The 13,320-nt window shown below is 38.6% G+C and overlaps 1 protein-coding gene across 2 annotated transcripts in view; it reads right to left on the bottom strand.

The window, feature by feature from the left end:
- DLG2 (discs large MAGUK scaffold protein 2) overlaps window positions 1-13,320 on the bottom strand; it is a 217,385-nt gene that overhangs the window by 139,430 nt on the left and 64,635 nt on the right. The gene's annotated exons all lie outside the window — the stretch shown is intronic.

Here is a 13,320-nt window from a genome sequence, read left to right as displayed (position 1 = left end):
CTATAAAAAAGAAACATTGTGTGGCGGCTGGTCCTAGACAAACTGACAAGCTTTGCTTTTTGCTTTTGCAACCCCAGGCATTATTTACAAACACTCAGCTATAACACAGAATCCTTTCATCAAAAGAGATTTTTACACTTATGTGTACATAAAAATAGAAAGAGTTGAACAAGTGCACACCTTTTTTTTTTTCTTTTGCTAAATTACTGGTTAGAAAATTGTAGAAATTCACTGAATGGTACTGAATGATTAACATTAAAGGCTAACTATGCCCCTTGAGGAGGACTCACTTAACTGTTCTCTTCCTTTTCTCAAGCAGTAAGGTGTGATACTTCATTGAAGGACAACAACATGGGACACTGAGCGCTTGTTTCCAGGTGGCAGCCGCCAAGGTGATTTAATAGCTATTCAAGATCCTTTTCCCCCTGTTTTTCCGTTCTCAAGGAGTCAGTCTACCTTCAGCTTCTTTTGTGGGAGCAGCTGTTCCAGCAGGAGGGAGACATGTTTTTGGAGTAGCACACAGGTATAAACAGAGTTGATAGAAGTCTTTATATTCTTGACCTTCACTGCAAGCTTGGATACACTGACACATTAGGCTTAAACTATGGAAGGAAGTTTAATTTTCCATTGGGAGCCCCACAGAGAGCATAGGATCATGCTTTTTCCAAGGCAATTTATCATCAATTTATCCATCCATCTATCTGTCCATTCATTCCCTACTTCTCGCCAAGGGCAAACACACAGCTAGGTGCTTTTCAAATACAAAAGCTGGCACTAGAAGAGTCATAAAGAATTGCATCTTGGCTGGAATACTGTACCACTCAGGAGCTGTGTGATTTAGGGCTGACTTCTCAAATCTGAGGATTGTTTTCCTCACTGCAAAAGAATGTCAATCATTTTGTCTAATCTTTCACTGAATTGATTTGAGGATTACGTGAGATTCAATGAGAAATTGCTTTAAGCAAAGCCAGCATCTGCTAAATAGTAGGCATATTAGATACCAACGTTTTCATTTTAGGTCTGACAAAACTGAGGATCAAAAGGGATGTGACTTGTGCAAGATCTCAAATCTAGTAATCGATAGAGAGAAGACCTCACCCTAGGAATATAAGAAACATATATGTTCCTCATGGTAGCATGTTTCTCCTTAATAAGCTTACAGTCTAGGAAAGAAAATAGTCCCCTAAATTTGGAGTTTCCCAAATCATTACAACTGAAGTGCTTTGAGAAAAGGGGGTAGAGGTGGCAGCTTCCAGGAAGGCATGGTGCCTGAACGGAGTCTTGAAAAACCATTACAAACCTCTTAGACAGAATGGGAAGGAAGAAGGGGTGACATGCAGATCAAACAAAGGAGAACGGTTCCCGAGGCTCCATCCCAGGGCTTTTAGAGGAAGAAGCAGAGGAGAGTGCCAAGGTGGGCAGAGTTTGGGTCAAGATGGTATCCTTTACTTACTAGGTGATTGGAGCCACAAATACATTTCATATAGATGGCCAAACTCAAGGGTTAAAATAGCAGGAAGTGAATCACACTTGAATCTTTTCCATTTTCCCTTGGAAACAGAACATCCCTCCCACCAGGCAGGCTCATCTAATGTTTCCATGCCAACCAACTGCAGAGGACTGGGATCGGCTAAGCCTGAGGTGGGGGTAGTAATGAGGGTGAAGAAGGGAGCACAGAGGGAAGGGCCAAGGTCAAAGTCAGATTGTGGAGGTGGGTTGCAAGAGGAGGTGGGGTAGTGTACTCAAAGTCAGAGGAGAGGGCAGCAAGAACCAGAAATGAGAATTGGGTAAGCCTAGTTGTGGCTGAATTTACTGCAAGCCTGATCATTGCTTCTCTCTCTCTCTCTCTCTCTCTCTCTCTCTCTCTCTCTCAAACTAGCTAACTAGCTTCTCTGGAGCTTACCTGTATGCTGAACATTTTCAAAGAGACCTCATGAAAATTAAGAATTTCTAATCCATTCATTTTTTACTAACTGGAAATCAAAATATACATGTTAGATTTCTCGGATTCTCAAAAAAATCTTACCAGCATTTTCAATCAACTTTCCAAAGTTACTTAGTCTGATACTAAAAGATTTTATTTTTGCTAAGTGTTAGCAAATTGTAGCATCAGGTTCAAGTCTGGTTTCCAAATTCTGACTCAACTAATGCCGAATGTGATCAAAATTGAAAGTCATTCCAGTAACTGGCCTTCCCATTAGCTGCAGGTTTCCACTAGATTTCCATACAAGACATCTGAGACTTTTAAAACAATTGTTTTCAGCCTAAACATGAACTGAGGAAGTAAATAACTTTTTAAAAAATAAAAGAATGCTGGGCTCGGTGGCTCAGCCTATAATCCCAGCGCTTTGGGAGGCTGAGTTGAGTGGATTGCCTGAGCCCGCGGGTTTGAGACCCGCCTGGGCAGGTGAGACCTCATCTCTACAATAAATCAAAAATTAGCCTGGTGTGGTAGCGCGCGCCTGTAGTTCCAGCTACTTGGAAGGCTGAGGCGGAAGAATCGCCGGAGCCCAGCAGGTTGAGGCTGCGGTGGCCGGGAGCGGCCACTGCACTCCAGTCTGGGTGACAGAGTGAGACTCCAACTCAAAAAATAAAAATAAAATAAAAATAAAAGAAGAGGAGAAAAAGATAAAATAGGGGGTTCTCATCTTTGCTGCAAATTGGGATCACTAGGGAAGATTCAGAAAATGCTGATACCTGAGGAAACATTCCCAGAGATTCTGATTTAGTATGTCTGGGCTGAGGTGAGACATCAAGGTTTTCAAGAGCTCCACACACAATTTTACATGCAGCTAAGGTTGAGTAACAGTGAGATAAAGTAAGAAGTGACAGCAGCTACAACAAGCCTAGAGACTCCTTTTGGAACCTCCCAGGAGAGAAAGCTAGGGCAGACTGGATCTAGCAGGAGAGAGGCTGAGCCATAATTTACCCTGGCAGTGGCTCCCGTCTTAATCAATGTAAATTCTTTATTATTATTATTATTATTTATTTTAAAGATGTAGGGTACAATTCAGGGTTAGGTATACAAATGTTCCTTATGCAGGTTCATGAGCTGTCCATGAAGTATGCCCTCCCCCCCGGAGTTTCCCCACTACTGACAATCCCATCCCCCACCCCAACAGTTTCCCACTACTGTCAATCCTTTACTTATAGTATTATGATAATTGTTCAAGGTCCGCTTATGAGTGACAACATGTGATATGCAGTTTGTTTCTGTGACAGATCACTCAGTATCATAGACTGTAAGTCCATCCAAATTGCTGCAAAGTTCATAATTTTGTCCTTCTTTATGGCTATGTTATATTCCATCATGTATGTGTAACACATTTTTTAAAAATCCAATCCTCTTTCAATGGGCAGCATGGTTGTTTCCATGTTTTTGCTATTGTGAATAATGCTGCAATAAACATGCAAGTGCAGGTATCTTTTTCACGAGTGATTTGAGTTCCTCTGGGTATATTCCCAGAAGGGGGATTGCTGGGTCATTTGGAAGATCGATTTTTAGACCTTTTAGGAATTGCCAAACTATTTTCCACAGAGGTTGCACTAGTTTACCCTCCCACCAACAGTGTAGAAATGTTCCTCTTTCTCCGCATCCTCTCCAGCATCTGTTGTTTTTTGAGTTATTGATGATGGCTATCCTGACTGGAGTTAGGTGGTATCTCAGTGTGGTTTTAATTTGCATTTCTTTGATGACTAGTGAGGCTGAGCAATTTTTCATGTATCTGTTGACTGCTCATATGTCTTCTTTTGAGAAGTGTCTATTCATATCTTTTGCCCACTTTGTAATGGGGTTGTTTGTCTTTTTCTTTTCAGCACATTTGAGTTCCTTATAGATACTAGATATTAGGCCTTTGTCAGATATACAGTTGGCAAATCCTTTTTCCCTGTCTGTGGGCTATCTCCCTGCTCTCTTGATGATTTCTTTTGCTCTGCAGAAGCTTCTCAGTTTGATGAGCTTCCACTTGTCTATCTTATCTCTTATGGCATGGGCACTTGGGATTTTGATCAGGAATTGGTTGCCAGTTCTAATTTCCATAAGGGTGTCTCCTGCATTTTCTAAGGTTCTTATATTTTGAGGTTTTACATTTAGGTCTTTGATCCATTTAGAGTTGATTTTTGTGTACGGTGATAGGTAGGGGTTTTGTTTTCATCTTCTTCATGTGGTCAGCCAGTTTTCCCAGCACTTTTAACTGAATATACTCTCCTCTCCCCAGTGGTTGATGGTGGAAGCTTTGCTGAAGATCATTTGATTGAGAGTTGAAGTCTTGCTTCTGGATCACTATCCTGTTTCTTTGGTCTATATGCCTGTTCTTGTACAAATATCAGGATGTTTTGGTTATTGCAGCTTTATAATAAAGTTTAAAGTCTGGGAGTATAATACCTCTTGCTTTGTTTTGTTTTTGTTTATGTTTTGTTTTGGATTTTTTTTTTTTTTTGCTGAGGATTGTTTTGGCTATTCACGATTGTTTATGTTTCCATATGAATTCCTGTATGCATTTAATCTGTAGATTGTCTTGGGTAAAATGGACATCTTAACAATGTTGATTCTTTCAATCTATGAACATGGAATATTTTCCCATTTGTTTATATCATCTTTGATTTCTTTGAGCAGTGTTTCATAGTTTTCATTGTAAAAGTCTTTCAGGTCTCTGGTTAGGAAGATGCCAAGATATTTCCTTTTTTTTTCTTTCTTTCTTTTTTTTTGTGACTGTTGCTAATGGGATTGCGCTTTATATTTGAGTTTCTGTTTGTTTATTGCTGGTGTATAGGAATGTGACTGTCTTTGCACATTTACTATATACCCTGTGACTCTGTCAAAGTCCTTTATCAGTGCAAGGAGATTTTTGACAGATTCTCTTGTGTTTTCGAGATATAGAATCAAGTTGTCTGCAAAGAGGGATAACTTAACTTCCTCTTTTCCTATTTGGATACCCCCTGATCTCCTTCTCTTGTTTGACTGCTCTAGCTAGGACTCCCAAAACTATGTTGAACAGGAGGAGTGAGAGTGGGCATCCTTGTTTTGTTCCAGATTTCAGGGGAAATGGTTCCAATTTCTGTCTGTTTAGCAGTATGTTGGTGTGGGTTTCTCGTAGATGGCTTTTACTATTTTCAGGTATGTTCCATCTACGCCTAGATGTTCAAGGGTTTTTATCAAGAAGGGGTGCTGGATTTTATCGAAAGTTTTTCTGTCTAATGATATAATCATGTTGTTTTGTTTTTATATCTACTGATGTATTTAATTACGTTTATGGTCCTGCAGATATTGAACCAGCCCTGCATCCTAGGGATGAAGATGACTTGGTCATGGTGGATGATATTGGAGATGTGTTGTTGGATCCAGTTAGCTAGAATATTGTTGAGAATTTTAGCATCTATGTTCATCAAGGATATTGGCCTGTAGTTCTCTTTACCTGGTTTGGGTGTCAATACAATGTTAGCTTCATAAAATGATTTGGGTGAGTTCCATCTTTCTTGATTGCCTAGAATATTTTCAATAGGATTGGTATTAGTTCCTCCCTGTATGTTTTGTAGAATTCTGCTGTAAAGCCATCTGGTCCAGGGATTTTTTAAATAAGCAGTTTTCTTATAATTTAGTTGATTTCCTGGATTGTTACTGGTCTATTTAGTGTCTCGATTTCTTCTTTCAATCTGGGCAGGTTGTGTGATGTCAGGAAGTTCTCCATTTCCTTTAGGTTTTTAAGTTTGTTTCCATACTAGCGTACATAGTAATCTCTAGACAAGCTTTTGTATTTCTTCGGGGTCAGTTGTGACTTGATCTCTTACATTTCTGGTTGTGTTTCTTTGGGTTTTTTCTCTTTTTTTCTTGATCAGTCTAGCTAGTGACCTAAATTGGTGACCTAAATTATTCTACTGAAGCTAGAATTTTGGTGGTTTTGCTTTTCCAGCTTCCTTAGTTGATTTCTCAGGCTGTTAGCTTGTGATCTTTCCATTTTCTTCATGTGTGTTCATAGAGATATGAATTCCCCTTAGTACTGCTTTTATGGTATCCTAGAGATTTTGGTAAGATGTTTGTTTTTTTTTTGTTTTCACTTGTTTCCAGGAATCTTTTAATTTCTATCAATGTAAATTCTAAATTCACCAAAGGGTGGGAAGGAATTAGAGATCCTTTCATCATTGGTCCCTCCACTAGGCTGGGAGTACTCTAAACCAAGGACTGAGTATTTTTATCCTTGCATTTCTCAGATACGTCTAAGAGTTTGACATGTGGGATACCAATAGTTGCTTATAAAATGAATGAATAAAAAAGTCTGAGACAGAAGTGTGTGAAATGAAGGTTACAGAGACTAATTTTTACCAGACTTCTTTCTTAGCACTTTCAAGTCATAGCATGGGCAACAGCAGCATGTGCTAATAGAAAAGCAACAAAAATAATAAAAAACCCAACACCAACCAATCAGATACCTGCTTTAATTTCAGTGAATTTAACAAATATTTATAGAAATACTTTCAGGTTCTAGACTAGACCCTAGGAATTACAGACTCAAACTTATGGGAAAAGATTAAATTCTAGAAGCCTTGAGTGATGGCTATATATTCATCTGTGATTTGTTCAGTATTTTAAGAAGTCCTTATTTTTCATTGGTATAATATGACTGATTTGCTAGCAAGTGGTATTTGGATTTGGACTGGAACAAATCATTTAGCATGTCTTGTGTTTTCAATAGTGTTTCACATAAATTAATTTCAAAGGGCATGATTTCACAAATTTGCCTAAAGCCAAGTAGCACATGGAATTCTTGCTTAAATGCTGACTTCTAAGAAATAGTCATTACCAGGCAAGTTTGGGAAGCACTGTTACAGAGGGTCTGCAAGTTTTTTGAATTCCTTATTCTTCATCAAATCCTGACTGCAGCATTATTATAGGTACAATGATAAAGCTGGGGTTGGGAGAAGGAAACAAGAAATAACAAGTAATGAGTATTTTGTGCCAGGCACTTCACAAGGCAGCCAATGTTTCTGTTAATTGCAACAACATTAAAAAAAAATAAATGTAAATAGCTTTGGGGGTACAAGTGGTTTTTTGTTGCCTGGACAAAAAACCATTTATAGTGGAGAATAAGTCTGGGCTTTAAGTGTATCCACCACTGCCACCTGTGCACAGTGTAAGCAATAGGTAATTTTTCATACCTCCCCTACTTCCCCCAGTCTTCCCCTTCTGAGTCTCCAATGTCCATTATACCTAAAATGGATAGTATTATTCCTATTCTAGGAACATGATCCCAAAGATAATCACTCTCTCAGTCTCTATCATCATAGGTTTGTTTTGCCTGGTTTTGAATGTTCTAAAAATGGAATCGTATTGTGGTAGGCAGAATAACACTACCCTCTGCAAAGGTGTCCAAGCCCTAATACCTGGAATCTGTGAATATGTTCCTTTACATGACAAAAAAAGAGATTTTACATATGTAATTAAGGTGAAGAAACTAAAAATGTGATTATCCCGGATTATCCCCAGTGGGTCTAATCTGATCACAAGAGTCCTTAAAAGCAGATATCTTTCTCAAGTGGGTCAGAGAGATACAACATGGTAAGCACTCAACTTGCAACTGTTGATTTTAAAGGTGGAGAAACGGGACCACAAGCAATAAAAAGCAGCGTCTAGATGTGGGTAGTCCTCAGCTGACAGACAGCAAGAAAATAGGGCCTTTGGTCCTACAAAAGCAAGGAATTGAATTCTGCCAACATCTCAAATAAACAGAAACTTGATCCTACCCTAAAACCTCCAGAAAGAAGCACAGCATGCTGATACCTTGATTTTTAGTCTGGTGAAATTCATAATAGACTTCTGACCTACAAAACTGTAAGATAATAATTGTGTTTTTTTAATCCATTAAATTTGCATTGATTTGTTACAACATCATAGAAAACTAATATACATATGATATTTCGTGTATGTGTGGTTTCTTTCACTGTGGTTTTTCATTTTTATTTTAGATTCATTGGGTTTCAGGTGGCCCATTCCCCAGATTCATTCAATATTATATTTGCAAGATTTCTATCTGCTGTTGCATATTGCAGCTATTTAATTTCATTGCTGTATAATATTCCCTTGTGTAAATATATCACAATTGACTTACCTATTTTATTGTTGATAGACATTTTACTATTCCCAGGTTTAGGCTACTACAAACAATGCTGCTATGAATATTCTTGTGCATATTTTTTATTGAACACTTGTACTCATTTCTATTTATTCATTTCTGTATACCTAAGAGAAGATCATAGGATACATGTTCAGTTCTTGTAGATACTGACGAACAATCTTCCAATGTGGTTGTACCAATCCACTTCCCATGAGCAATGTTTCAGAATCTATGCATGGTCACCAACATTTGGTATAAATAGTCTTAATTTTACCCATTTTTGGTGGGTAGCACCATTTCATGTGAGTTACCATTTACATATCCTCTTTTAAGAAATGTATGTTCATGTCTTTGATATTGAACATTTTTATTTCTTTTTCTTAATGACTTGTAGCTGTTCTTTACATGTTCTGATTACAATTTCTTTCCCAGATCTCTAGATTACAAATATCATTTCCTATGCTTGGTCATGTTCCATTGTATTCATGGTATCTTTAGATGAACAGAAGTTTTTATTTTTATGTAGCTTACTTTATCAATATTTTTCTTTATGATTAGTATGTTTTGTGTATATTTAAAACTTAATATTTGCCTGTCACGCAATTACGAAGTTTTCTCCAGTATTATCTTCTGGACCTTTATTGTTTTGCTTTTTACATTTTGATCTACCATTCATCTAGAATGATTTTTGCATATGGTGTGAAATAAGATCAAGAGACATTTTTAAATGTTTGAACATCCAATTGATGCAGCACCGTTTACTAGAAAGATCATCCTTTTCCAGTTCACAGTAATTTCACTTTTGTCATAAAATCAAGGGGGTGTGCGTGTGTGTGTGTGTGTGTGTGTGTGTGTGTGTATGTGTGTGTGTGAGATTGTTTCTGGACTATTTTGTCCTATTGGTCTACTTATTTATATTTAAACCAATTCTATACTGCTTTTAATTGTGTAACCTCATAATAAATCCTAACATCATACAATATAAATCTTTCAACTATTCTTCTGTATTTTGCCTATTCTTGGTCTTTTACATTTTCATATAAATTTTAGAATTACTTTGTCAAATCCATCACCAAACAAAAGAATAAACAAGTAAAGATGCCTTCTGAGATATTCATAGGAATTGCAATAAATCACTATGCCAGTTTGGAAGAAATGACATCTTTACCACACTGTGTCTTTCTATTCATGAATAAGGTATATAACCCCACATTTGCAAGTCTTCTTTTAATAATATTTGTGACTTTTTATATAATGGTATTCTTTTAAGCCGGGCTCGGTGGCTCAGCCTGTAATCCCGCGCCTTTGAGAGGCTGAGGTGAGTGGATTGCCTGAGCCCGCGGGATCGAGACCCGCCTGGACAGCGAGACCTCATCTCTACAATAAATAAAAAAATCAGCCGGGCATGGTAGGGCATGCCTGTAATTCCAGCTACTTGGAAGGCTGAGGAGGAAGGATTGCCGGAGCCCAGCAGGCAAGGCTGCAGTGGCCGGGAGCGGCCACTGCACTCCAGTCTGGGCGACAGAGTGAGACTCCAACTCAAAAAAAATAAAATAAAATAAAAAAATAATGGCATTCTTTTGTTAGATTTACTTCTAGGCATTTAATGTTTTTCAATTCTATTATAAATGGTATTTTAAAATTTAGTTTTCCTTCCAATACAATGTTCACCTTTTGGGTAATTGGTACACTAAAAACCCAAACTCTATTATTATGTAAGCATACTCATGTACTCTCTGAATCTGAAAAAAAACCAAAACACAAACAAATTAGTTTTCTTATTGTTTAGTATTGTTATATGAAAATACAACTGATTATTTTGCTGTAAACCTTGTTCTCTAAAAACCTTGCTAAAGTCACTTATTAATTCTAGGCATCTATCTGGTTTTTTTAATTTTTAATGTACATAATTTGTCACCAAAAGATAAGGATAGTTTATATTCTTCCTTCCAATCATTCCGCTTTTTCTTGTGCCTCCATTTAATAGCAGTGGTGATAGAGGGATAGATGGTAACAGGTGTCTCATACCTGCTTCTAGGGAGAGAGCTTCTAAAATTTCATTAAGTGTGGTTTGCCTTTTATTAGATTAAAGAATTCCATTATTTCTCAAGTTTGCTAAGAGTTTTTTGTCATAGATGGGAATTTTTTTCCTGAGTTGGAGTCTCACTCTTGTTGCTCAGGCTGGAGTGCAGTGGCACACTTCGGCACCACAGCCTCCACCTACTGGACTTAGGCGATACTTCTGCCTGTCTTCCAAGTAGCTAGAACTACAGGCGCACACCACCACATCTGGCTAGTTTTTGTGATTTATTAGAGAGACGAGGTCTCACCAAACTGCCCAGGCTGGTCTCGAACCCGTGACCTCAGGCAATCATCTTGCCTCAGCCTCCCAAAGTGCTGGGATGACAGGCTGAGCCACCACGCCCAGCCAGGTTTTGAATTTTATTGAATGCTTTACCTATAATATTTAGGTAAGCATTTGATTCTCATCTTTTATTCCATTAATACTGTGATTTTCTAATGCTAAGCCAAACTTTTGTTCCTATAATAAATTCCACTGGGTCATAACATATTATTCTTTTTATATACCACTAGATTTACTTTACTAAAATTTTATTTTGTATTTTTGATTTTATGTTTTTGAGAAAGATTGTATGACAAATTTTCTCATAAGATATTGGTATCAGCCGGGCTCGGTGGCTCAGCCTGTAATCCCGCGCCTTTGGGTGGCTGAGGTGAGTGGATTGCCTGAGCCCGCGGGTTCGAGACCCGCCTGGGCAGCGAGACCTCATCTCTACAATAAATTTTTTAAAAAATCAACTGGGCGTTGTAGCGCATGCCTGTAATTCCGGTTACTTGGAAGGCTGAGGTGGAAGGATCACCGGAGCCCAGCAGGTCGAGGCTGCGGTGACCAGGAGTGGCCACTGCACTCCAGTCTGGGCGACAGAGTGAGACTCCAACTCAAAAAAAAAAAACAACAAAAAGATATTTGGTATCACGATGATGCCAATTAACATTGTAAAAAGCTAGGAAATGTTCTCTGTTTTCTAATTTCTGGAAGAGTCTGTATAAGATGCTAGGTGATTTATAAACATTACTTCTCATAAACCTTCTGTGAGGCTATTTATTATCCTCATTTTATAGAAAAAGTGGAGACCTAGAGGGAGAAGAAATGAGTTACTAAGGTGACAAGAAAGGCAGTAGGTGGCAGAGGTAGGATTTAAATCCAGAGACTTTTGACACCACAACCTAGGATTTGTGCCTACTCCACCATGCTATGGACACATAAATGAATGGCTGGGTTAACTGGTATTCTCCATAACTTAATATTTCATTTTATATCAGTGTCCACTTCCTATAGAGAGGAAATACATGGCCAAAGATAAAAAATATACACATATAGCTTTACTTTTGGAACCTACTACAAGAGGCCCCACTATAATTGGCCTTTCAAATCTCCCCTATTTCTTACTCTCGACACAACTGTCAAATCCTGGAGCAGAGTCTATGTGCAGAATCATAGCTTATTATTTTCATCTGGTTTTTGCAACTAGCTTTAGCTGGATCCTTGAGGGCATGTCTGATCCATCTTTGCATTCCTGACAGCATTCTATGTAGTATTTTATAATTAATAGTCACTAAAGAAAACTGTAAAGTCATATCCTTTCCATCATACTTTCTATAAATTAGTCAGAAGATCTTGCAATTCTCTGATGCCACACGTAGCATCCCATAGCAGCAAACCTCATGCATTTTTGCTAAGGATGCATGGACAATGAAGGGTATGACCCTGTGATTCAAATATGAGCCAGTATAACTCAAAGATCCACTCACTGACCATCTTTAAGATTCTCATTGATCACTGAGGGAGTTAAACTACACACTAGATGACTGTATTTTCCAAAACTTACATAACTTGCTATAGCAATTTTAAGTACCTATAGGTATGAAACCTAGAATATCTTTAAAAAGAGCAGGTATTTGGCATAGGATAGAACTGAGTTTTTGTTTGTTTGTTTGTTTTGAGTTGGAGTCTCACTCTGTTGCCCAGACTGGAGTGCAGTGGCCGCTCCCAGCCACCTCAGCCTCACCTGCTGGGCTCCGGCGATCCTTCCGCCTCAGCCTTCCAAGTAGCTGGAATTACAGGCATGCGCTACCATGCCCGGCTGATTTTTTTGATTTTATTGTAGAGATGAGGTCTCGCTGCCCAGGTGGGTCTCGAACCCGCGGGCTCAGGCAATCCACTCACCTCAGCCTCCCAAAGGCGCGGGATTACAGGCTGAGCCACCAAGCCCGGCTAGAACTGAGTTTTTATCATGTTCTCCTTTGCTGTGAAAATGTGGATAGTAACACAAGCTCTCTAACCTTGGTTTTATTAACTGTAAATGGGGATAATAACTCCTTCATAGATATTAATAGAAATTAAATTCTCATTGTCAACTCCTTGTCCTCAGGATACGTAAATCCATGATATCATCAAGGATTTGAGTGTGTTGCGGAGGTAGAGTACCATGGGGACTCCCATCTATGAGGGAAGGGGCAGAATTTTAGGAAAAGAGAAACATTATCATCTCATGAAGAGGCAGCAATAAGCTTCATTTAACATAGGCTTTTTGGTGGGGAAACCCTCCACTGACCTGGAGTTTCAGCAACTAGAAAAACAAAGACCCCTTCCGGATGATCAGCTAGTAACCCTCATTAACAGGAAGAGAGGGATGAAATTGGTTTTAAAGAAGTCACTGGAACAGTTTTGAAAAGTTTGTCTAGAAAAAGAGCTATGAAGTTAATTTAAATGAGAATGATATGTTCATGATAGAGGTCACTAGGAGCTACCAAATGCCCTGTGTGCTTGTAAATGTCTACTCGGTTCACATCACATTTTTTCATTATTTTTCTCATAGAGTCAGACAATTTTTATATAAAGGTGTGAAATCCTAGGTTGGGAAGGACAATTCTGCATTTTTAAGAAAATTAAGGGGAAAATGTACCTGAAGTAAGCAAACTGGTTTAAAAATATATAGCAGCCGGGTTCGGTGGCTCAGCCTGTAATCCCGCGCCTTTGGGAGGCTGAGGTGAGTGGATTGCCTGAGCCCGCGGGTTCGAGACCCGCCTGGGCAGCGAGACCTCATCTTTACAATAAATCAAAAAATCAATTGGGCATGGTAGTGCATGCCTGTAATTCCGGCTACTTGGAAGGCTGAGGCGGAAGGAT

This window comes from Carlito syrichta, unplaced genomic scaffold (assembly GCF_000164805.1).
Source record: "Carlito syrichta isolate Samal-C Ts95f unplaced genomic scaffold, Tarsius_syrichta-2.0.1 Scaffold309093, whole genome shotgun sequence".
In the NCBI taxonomy this organism is placed as follows: Eukaryota; Metazoa; Chordata; class Mammalia; order Primates; family Tarsiidae; genus Carlito; species Carlito syrichta.
Note: the sequence above shows the minus strand (reverse complement) of the source record. Positions and strands in the feature narration are given on the sequence as shown.